This window comes from Bombina bombina, chromosome 5 (genome assembly GCF_027579735.1).
Source record: "Bombina bombina isolate aBomBom1 chromosome 5, aBomBom1.pri, whole genome shotgun sequence".
Taxonomy (NCBI): domain Eukaryota; kingdom Metazoa; phylum Chordata; class Amphibia; order Anura; family Bombinatoridae; genus Bombina; species Bombina bombina.
In genome coordinates, this window is record NC_069503.1 from 542258715 (window position 1) to 542269406 (window position 10692).

Consider the following 10692-nt stretch of genomic DNA (forward strand, 5'->3'; position numbering starts at 1 on the left):
TTAAATGCAATCACTTGAGCGCAATTATGATTTACGCTAGAATGATTACTGAGTCCTCAAAGCTCTGGTGAACTGTTTTGCGAAACAAAAAGTCTCACAAAACGCATCAAAAATACATAAAGTACAGTTACATACACTCAAAATAACACTAATAAAAATTGCACACAAAAGTTAAAGGCTCAAAGATATGAGATCTCAGGTGAGAGAAAAAAAGCAGGCAAATGTCTTTAACATTGATATATATATATATATATACAGTATATATATATATATTTATATATATACAGTATATATATATATATATATATATATATATATATATATATATATATATATATATATATATATACAGTATATATATATATATTTATATATATACAGTATATATATACAGTATATATATATATATATATATATATAGTACTGTGAAAAAGTCTTAGGCCACCACCAGCTTTGTTGTTGTGGCAAAGTTTTAATGACATCTGTTAGGCGTTATCTGATAACTGGGGGTATCACTTGACACTTAGCAGTATTCTACACCTTCACCTGGAACTGAATATTTGCAGAGATCTCGGGAAACAGCATTTAGACATGCCGCAAGTAAAGTCTAATTAATGTTCTGTTTATTATAAGGCATAACATACCTTTATAGACAATGATTACAGTATATGGGGTTAAACAATGACGTATCATAATCACACTATTTACACAGCATAAGTTAGAACAAAGAAGCACAGTAAAAATACACAAAAAATTAATTATACTGAGAAAAAAACAGTTTTAGATAACGGTGTATCCAGGCACATCACCAGGACATAGCAAGGCCACTCTTGAGATACAATTTTTGCATATGAAACTAAAATCTAATGTCAGCATATGTTCTCACAGCATAATAAAACACATTATGAACTATAATAAACTCATCTTAAAATGGAGTCTAAAACAATGTATGACAATGGTGTCAGTATTGTTATATATATTCTTACAACATCCATATTTAGTTTTTGGTCTCTTTATTAAGATACAAACAGAAAATATGTACACAAAATATAAAAAAAAACCCCACAATTTTCAGAACAAATTGGCTTCTTCAGGACAAAGTCAGTATTTAGTGTCCTCCCTTGGAACTAAGCACATCTTGCACTCTTTTGGGGAGACTGTCCTGAAGTTTTCTGAAGTGATCTTCTGATATAATATTACACCAGGCTTCTTTCAGCACTTCCCAGAGTTCTTCTTTAGATTTAGGTTGTCTTTTATTTCTTTCTCTGTCCATAATTTATCAGCTGATTTTCTCTCCAAATATGATTTCACTGCATTAGCAGCGTGCTTGGGATCATTATCGTGCTGAAAAATAAAACCATTCGAATCAGGTACTTTCCAGAAGGAATGGCATAATAAATTAAAACCTGTCTGTACTTTCAGCATTCATGATCCCAACAATTCGTACAATATCGCCAAAACACCATTGGCAGAAATGCAGCCCCAAACCAGGACAGACCCTCCAGCGTTTTCCACTGAAGGCCACAAAAAATAATACTCTTTTCCACTGATCTTCATTCCAATCTTTGTGAGCTTTAGCATATCTTAGCCTTCTCACCCTGTTCTCCCTTTCAAAAAAGTGGTTTCTTGGCTGCTACCCTTCCACAAAGACCATTCCTGATCAAACTTCTTGAAGAAGGGTCAACTTGGCATCCTAATGTCATGATGTGCCTTTACCTTTAAGAGATCAGTGGGAGTTTGTTAAATAGCATAGCTAGAGGTAAGTAAACACCTGAGCAGTATTGAAGTCAAGCTTATGCTTGTTAAACCAGGAACAGCAATCCTTCCTGCACAGGTTTGCACTATTCCTAAAGGATTTCAAGTCTATTGTCCCTATACAGATTCTACCTATTACTATAAGGAGGATTTCTAGCTTCTTGTAAGATTTTGGATTAGCAAGTAAGTATATTTCAACCTGAAGAAACAGCTCTGCTAAGTGAATTATCCTGCACAATGCCTTAGTATTGAGAGAGACTGTTTGCAAGTAGCTTTGTGAATATCTCTGCACACAGACACTGATGTGTGATTTCCCTGCACGCTGCATAAAGGTGAGACACAGATGGTCTGCAGTTTTCCTGTTTGAAAGTCACAAGTGGTTTATTCATAGAAGTAGCTCCACTGTGTAAAATCTAAGTTTAACATAGTTCCTGTGAGAGGCTAATTCTACCAGAAGTTTTCTTGCTTGCTTCACTAAGCATGAATCTATCCGAGCTGCAGTTCCTCTGTGCATCCCAGTATCAACTGTGAGTGTCTACCTGTATTTCGTTAATTGTTTCAGCTAACCATTTCTTTACTGCATTCTAAAGCTATCCAGACATATTCCTCATCTTACTCCCATACTTATGGAAGGTTAAAACCTGTTTTTCATAGTAATCTGTTTACTTTGAATCCTGAATTATTTCCTAGAGTAACTATATTGCTGCTGACCACCAGGCGGAGCTTGTGCTCATACTCTTATATAAAACAGCTACACTTAAAAGAACTGCTGTAGGTTCTTCAGTACTTATTACCAGTTACATACTAGCTATATACAAGTCAACTTCATTGGGTGTCAGCACTAATTTTTACAAATTTGTAGTGAACCACAATTGCAAGAAGCTGCCAGATGCTAAGTCAGGTCCTTGCTGGACTTCTTCTGGTCTCTGAAAGAAGAAACCCTGGAAACTTCTCAAAGTTTTTTTGGCCTTGACCTCTCCTGATTCTTCAAATGTCTTTATAAAAGTTTGAATACCACATCTTGAGTATCCAGTTTATTTGCCAATTTCACTTTGAGAGGTGCCTTGCAGATGCTAAAGTATGATTTTATGTCTGTCAAGTTCTGTGATCCATTTTAAATGAAATTATGTGATTGAAAGTTGGTCTTATTAGCAAGCTTCCAATGAATTAAACTCATACCACATGTATATGTGATGCTCAAGCATGTCTTGCACAAACTTCTTGTAATACACCTTTTTCACAGAAGCCATTTTGACATGAAACTAATTAAATAATTAGGGTTCCTCCATTAAGATTTATGAGAGGCAGGTTCCTGCTATTGCTCAAGTGTAAGGGGAGGTTACACTAAATACTTGCCACTTTAGCCTATAGAAGCTTTTTTTTCTGTTTTTTCCCCGTCTTTTAATACTGCATACAAATATTTACAAACATATATACACATAAGCACATAAATACATATGTACACATATATAGACATACAATACATTGAAGCCCTTTGCAGTCAAGTAGATGAAAACATGTAAAAACATATGTATAAATATATATTTGTGCAAACATTAGATATTTATAGAAATGTGTTTATGAATAAATAGAACATAGTCTGCTTTGTAAAGAACATTGGAATGTAAAATATATTTTCATGTTGGGTTAGCGTACTTGAGAATATGCGATCGTGTTTGCGTGCGAGTAGGGTGTTTTTCCTCCCACTTTTATTGCTCCATTGACTTCTATGGGGGAATAGGTTATTGCATGCACAACAGTTTACTTTCAACTCATAATATGAGGGCAACCCAAGGCGCGTGCAAAACGCTTACTTCTAGTGCAGTTAACACTCGAACGGAAGTGTTAAAGAACAATCCACTTGTAATCTAACCCACAGGAGATAAAAGGGCCTTCTTGCAACCATTAAATTTAATTTCCATAGGGGATAAAGTTTTGCTTGCATAAGCAATCATTTTACTTAAATGATCATGTTTTTGGTATCAAACAGCACTTGTACTTACATAAGTGTAGCCGGTCTCTAAATAGACAGGGTTATTACTTTTGGGGCAAGTTAAGCAAGGTGCTTGGTTGAGTTTTCTTTTAATTTCACTTATGGCTGTTTCTTGGGCATCGCCCCAGTTCCATACTGCATTCTTTTTTAGAAAATGTAGCAGTGGTTTAGCTAATAACTATCAATAAATTTGTTATACCTAAGAATGATCTCAATTCCTTTAAGTTAGTAGAGCTCTAAAGACGCAGTTATCATTCTATCGTAACCTTTTCCTTCTGAGGATTTAAACCCTCAGAAGTGACCTCATGTCCTAGGCTGCTTCTAGGGTGGTAACTTGCCATAGAACAAGCTATTATGCTATTGTTTGTTCCCAGGTTGAGCGCTTCTTTCTTTTTATTCATGTCCTAGGAAGTTTGCACAGGTACAGCACCCGTGAGCTTTTTATAGGGATACTTAAACATCTGCTTTTTTAAGTCGGCAAAGGACATGTAAGTCCTGTGATGTGTTTTCTAAAGTCTGAGCTTTTGATCAGCACATCATCAACATAAGATAGCATCCCTCTTTCTAGCACATCAGGCATAGCCTTATGCATGAATACAGCTAATTCATATCCTGAATTCATGTATCCAAATGAAAGCTGGGTGAAAACATCCAGGATTTTCCAGAATGAGAATGCTAATTTATACTGGTCCTCTTCATGCACCTATATGGTCCAATATCCCTGAGCACAATTAATGGCAGTGAACATTTTGGATCCTTGAATCTGCACTAGGCAATGTATAGTACAGGCCAGCCAGACATATATACCCATTTGATTAGCTGTTTAAAATCAGCACACAAACACCATTGTCCATTTGGCTAAAGAATACCTGGGATAGGATTATTATTATTAGATTTATGGACTGGTCTTATGATACTTCTTTCTTCCAAGTTACTTTATAATTTACAATAGTGACTCATATGAGGCTAAGGGAAGCCTGTATTGTTTAACAAATACAGGTGCACAATGGGATCTGTTTGGATTCTTGCAATGTGTAGGTCTGTAGTCACACATAAAAATCTCTTGAAATTCTATCAGGAGTTATGAGTTGTTGGTATTCATCATTATTAGAACAGCCAATAGCTAAGGATATTTGTTCTTCAACTGTTAGCTGAAATTAATTTTCAGGATGTCCTATCTCATAGGCTTCTTCAAGCCGAGAGGTGAGGTCCACTTGATTTTAATGTACCTTTCCCCTAGGATTCTGGATATTGTGGTATTCTTGTTTTCTGATCAGTTGATCAAATACTAGGGAGGCTTCCTCAATCCTACAGATACCTTCCTCTGAACTGAAAGGGTAAATAGATAAAACTGTTAACAATCCCTCTGGCGTGGATGCAAAAAAATGGTTCTATTAAAGGGACACTGAACCCAAATTTTTTCTTTTGTAATTCAGAAAGAGCATGCCATTTTAAGCAACTTTCTAATTTACTCCAATTATCAATTTTTCTTCGTTCTCTTGCTATCATTATTTGAAAAAGAAGGCATCTAAGCTTTTTTTTGGTTTCAGTACTCTGGAGAGCACTTTGTTATTGGTGGATGAATTTATCCACCAATCAGCAAGGACAACCCAGGTTTTTCACCAAAAATGGGCCGGCATCTAAACTTACATTCTTGCATTTCAAATAAAGATACCAAGAGAATGAAGAAAATTTTATAATAGGAGTAAATTGGAAAGTTGCTTAAAATTTCATGCTCAATCTGAATCACAAAAGAAAAATTTGGGGTACAGTGTCCCTTTAACTGTTCTTCAGTTAAATACATTTCAGGTATTAGGCCTTTTACATTGTTTTGGAATCCAAAAGTATAATAACTGGATCCTAGAGCAGTTCCCTTTGATAAGGTGATATCTGTGGGGTCATGTTAGGTATTGTAATCTTTCCAATATTTAATATGCGGGTATGGGTCAATGATAGGCCCATATCTTGCATTCCTTGAAAAAGGCAAATGAATGCCTCACAAGTATTTAACAGTCCCCATTTTTTCTGTAGGGGTAATATAACTGTATTAACCCCTGTGGGAATGAAAACATCATTAGACAACTGTACATTTACTGCATATGTGCATTTACTGCATATGGCATTTGCTGGTTTGCTTTCGGGAATGCATTTTCATCCTGAAATACCTCAGAATCCCCTTTTAACCTGCTCCAGAGGCAAAAGTTATATAGCATACCAATGCAAGAGATCATTGCCAATATATATTTGATTACCGGGATTATGCAAAACTAAAAACAGGTGTTTGCCAACTTATTACCTATGGAATAGCTTTGAGTCATCATCCTTGTCATGGACCCAGTGATCTTGGGGAGAAAGATATTTAATCATTTTATGTTGATATGTCTCAGGAGTGTCCTCTAGTATTGTTGGTATATTTATCAGAAGCATTTGCCACCAATGTATTACGTAATGTAATTATGAATATTAATAGCAGTATAAAATTATTGTCAGCGATATTTACAATTAATAGTAGAATTTTGTCAATACATTCCAGTAAGATGTTAAATCACTGTAGTGTACCCCAAAATATCACTATTGAGATATCTATAAATTTGACAAAATATTATTATTAAAAATGAATATTTAATCTCTTAAAAATATTCCTAAATTCTGATCAGTTAATCTTTATATGCACCTTGATTATATTTATGTAGTAACTGAATATCACCTATGACCAGTTATATCTATCAATTTCTCAATACAATATTAAAATATAAAGCAGGCTATAGAGATATTTAGATTAATTACTATTTAATAGATATTGTCTATTATCCCATGCATGGACACAATATTTCTATAAATTAACCTTAACTCAAAATGAATCACTTAAATATCCCACATGATCTTTACAAGAACAATTTGTATTTAGCCAGCAACACAGTCCAATGCCAAAATATGGACTACTAACTTAACAATGCTTAGTTAACAATATAACCGAATATTTCAACACAAATCTTACCAAATCTCAAATCTAATAAAACTTCCAAAAAAACATTATTAAACTATTTGGCCCAAAATAGTCTTATAATACTTTAAATAATTAACCAGAGATTTAACCACAATAATAAATGCAATTTTTAAAATATATCATAGTAACTCAATCAAATTTATAAATATCAATGCTTGACCCTTTTCTCAATAATTGACTTAGCGCTAGTATATTTAATATATGAAACACTGGTCTATTTAATACTAGATTGCACCTATACAGTACCTCTTTAAATACCAGCTTCAATTAAACTACAGAAATAAAGAATATCTTCGTTTTAAAACATTAAAAATATAAAAACATCAAAACGCTTAATACAGTAACCAATGAGAGTTCTCCACCAAAGTCATACGTGAAGGTATTTTTGCAAACAGGGTATCACAAATACAGATAGTTATTCCTAGTCAGGCCCCAAACCAAAGTGTGTTTTTGTGTTTTTCCCTTCTTTGCATAGTCTTTTTGTTCCTGACAAACTCCACCTTCATTTCTAAATCACCCAATGGAAATTCTCTGGCTACGCCCTTTTAGTCTGAGCTTATTTCTCATTGGCCCTTGGAAATGCATATGGTAATTTTAAATCCCCTGACAATTTAAAATACCCTTTGGTTGCAAATCTTGTATTTAACACTGGGGGGGGACAATACGCAAAGGAATGTAGTTTCATTAGAAAATACTACTTAAGAAAAATATATTTTCTGAAATGTATTTTCAATATATTTATTATTTCCTAGTATTCATAAACTTTCTGTTCAGTATATGGCCCATCTAATATTAGGCTGTTTTTGTTGTTTTTACCTAGATACTCTGCTACTCAGGGCTTTTATCTACGCTACGTTTGAATACAATTTGGATTTTTATATATTTTGGACGCCTGGAATTCTTCATTACCTTTTCGATTTTATATATTTTAAAAGTCATATTTCTATGAGTGGACTAGTAGTTATAATTCAATATAGATATATGTATATTTGACTTTATTTGTATATCAGTGGATAATTAGTTATACTATTATTTGATTTTGAAAAATTCATATCATTCCATATCTAGGTATTACATTCCATTTTTGGGCATCTCTCTATACTCCATACATCCTTGCAAGAGAATTTTGTTGCAACCAATATCACCATAGTTATATACATATATTTAACTTCATTATTATTGACTATATATATATATATATATATATATATATATATATATATATATATATATATATATATATATATATATATATATTACTTTAAGTCATTCCTTAATAAGGTATAGGAATATGGTCATGAATATGATTATAGTCATAGGACAATTTATCTATTAAGTATTGATTTCAAAACCTAATTTTCACACCAGATTCTGACAAACAAAAACAAATGTTTTATTCTGACACAGTTAAACCTTTTAAATTCACCAATGCAGCTACCCAATCAATACAGCACACATTTATCTAATATATATTTAAGTTTTAAGATTTAAATTCTTATATAGATTCTAGCTTACACATGGTTAAATATACTTTCTTAAGTTTCTCCTGCTATTTTCCATAGAGACGTAAGTCTGAGCTCAGCATAGAGTAATTAACACTTTGATGATGATAAGGGTCACATTCCCTGATAATTTTTGTTGTTTACAGGGGGCATCCTGAATTAGGTAAGTATCAGGGCAATTTTTTTAATTGAGTTATTTAGAAATACATCAAAGTGCAGTCTGTATATTGAGTGTAGAGGGGTCTGGGCTGAAAAGTCTGATTTTAGAATTTAATGGAACTTACATTAGCCAGAGTTCCATATACACATTCATTCTCTCTACATCATATATGTATGTATGTAAATATATATATATATATATATATATATATATATATATATATATATATATATATATATTACATAATGTCACTCACCTACCTATTCCCTGACATTTAGGATCAGCTATTTCTGCTAATAAGCTTTGGCTGCTATAGCTAGCTTCCTGTTTAAATTTAATTTAGCATATTTGGTTTTTCTAATGTCATGTATCTGTAAAGGCATACATAAATCATGCTTAATTTTCTCAATTCCTGTGAGAAACTGAGAATGTTCTCCCCTTTAGGGGATTTATGTTTCTCCTTGTGGAGAGAGATCATTAATACATCACATGCCATGAAAATATTTGCTATTTTCCCAGGTGGAACTTTGATTGTATGATCCTCAATGCCCGTGATGATCATCTATCAGTTATATCAAATATAGAGCTGTTCCTGAAATGAATTTCAAAAGCATCTGGCTTCTCCATCACTACATGACAGTTATGTCTTATGTGAGGTATGCTCAACCATACATAATTAATGGGTCTTTTGACCTGTGACCAAATTATATTGTATATGCAATCAAGTTATGGTGACCTCTTAAGAAGGTCAATTTAAATTATGAGACCATCATTTGGTAGATCCACTATAATAACAGCGTGGCTTATTACCTTGTTCCCCAGCTTAAATTTTAATCATGCAGTGCCCAAAACTTGGAGAGAGTCACCCCTAACACCCAGTAATGAACTGTCAACTTCCCTGAGTTTAGGCTTGTGGGGTGTTAATTCAATTAGTTGGAGGTAGTAACTATATGATAGTATGGATGCTTGAGATCCAGTATCAATCAATCAATCCCATGTTAGAGTTTGTGACTGAATCCTAGAGTTCAACCAATACATAGCACCTACCCTCTGATTCTACCAGTTCACACATAAAATTGGCATGCTTTAACATTTGTGGATTTATCCACAATTTACTTGAATCAACTACATTTCCTTGTGGAGATCAGTTATTATTCTTACCCACTGCCTCGTCTCTATTAGGAATGTGTTTCTTGTGCACTGCATTGCAGTTAGGGGTTATTTCCTCAACTAAGAATCTGTCTGCGTGTCCAGCTGTGGGAATAAGGCTTAGGGACAACTGCAAAATAGGAGATTCATTAATATTTCCAGCTAGCCTCACATTTGCATTGCCCGGAAGCATTGCTCTAATAGGAGCCTCGTTCTAATGCTGTCATACACTGCACAGAATCTAAGCTCAGCAAAGGGGGTAAGTAGCACAGCAATGGGCAGCAATTTTAAATATATACTGTAAATTTATGAATATATACATACATATTTATGTGTTAATATGAGTATGCACATATTAACACAAATATATATGTATATAAGCATATATATTTATATGTAACACACAGTTCAGACTGCAATGTAAAAGCACTTTTCACCCCACACAGCCAACTTTTAATCCCTTAAAACTGCCTGTGGGCATTTGGGGCACATTTAGAAAATTAACCAGAGATCTGATTTCTGGTTAATTTTCTGAGCACTAGTTGCTACCGCGGGCTAGCTGTAGCAATAACAAGCCACTTGTAATGCTTGGTTATTTATCCCACGCCCGCAAACGGGCAAATTTGAACATTTTCTGGCGCTCAATAAATTAGCACTTCACTTGTAATCTAGACCTTAGTCTTTCCCTTCCCTCAAGTAATACCTGAGTATTTATAACTGTCCCTGTAGCGTGCTGTTGGCCAATGGGGGTACCCCTTAAAAAAAGCTTGGCTCATATTAGCAAACTGTTAAGTTAGTTGAGCCAGTTGGGTACCTAGCTGACCTACTTAGTCATACAAATTACTTCTGCCCTGAGGTCTATTTCTATATGTCCTGGGACGACGACTATTACAGAGGCAGGTTTTGCCCTCCTGCAAGTCTGTTTCATCCTCACCGCCTAGTGATGCCCAGAAGTGTTTGACCTGTATACTGTACTTTGGTGCTGTGACCTAAGCACCTGCTTTGCTTGGGCTCCCAGGAAGTAGGGAGGAGAGAGAAGAGGGAAGAGAGAGAGAGGAGAGAGAGAGGAGAGAGAGAGGAGAGAGAGGAAGAAGAGAGAGGAGAGAGAGAGAGAAGAGAGAGGAGA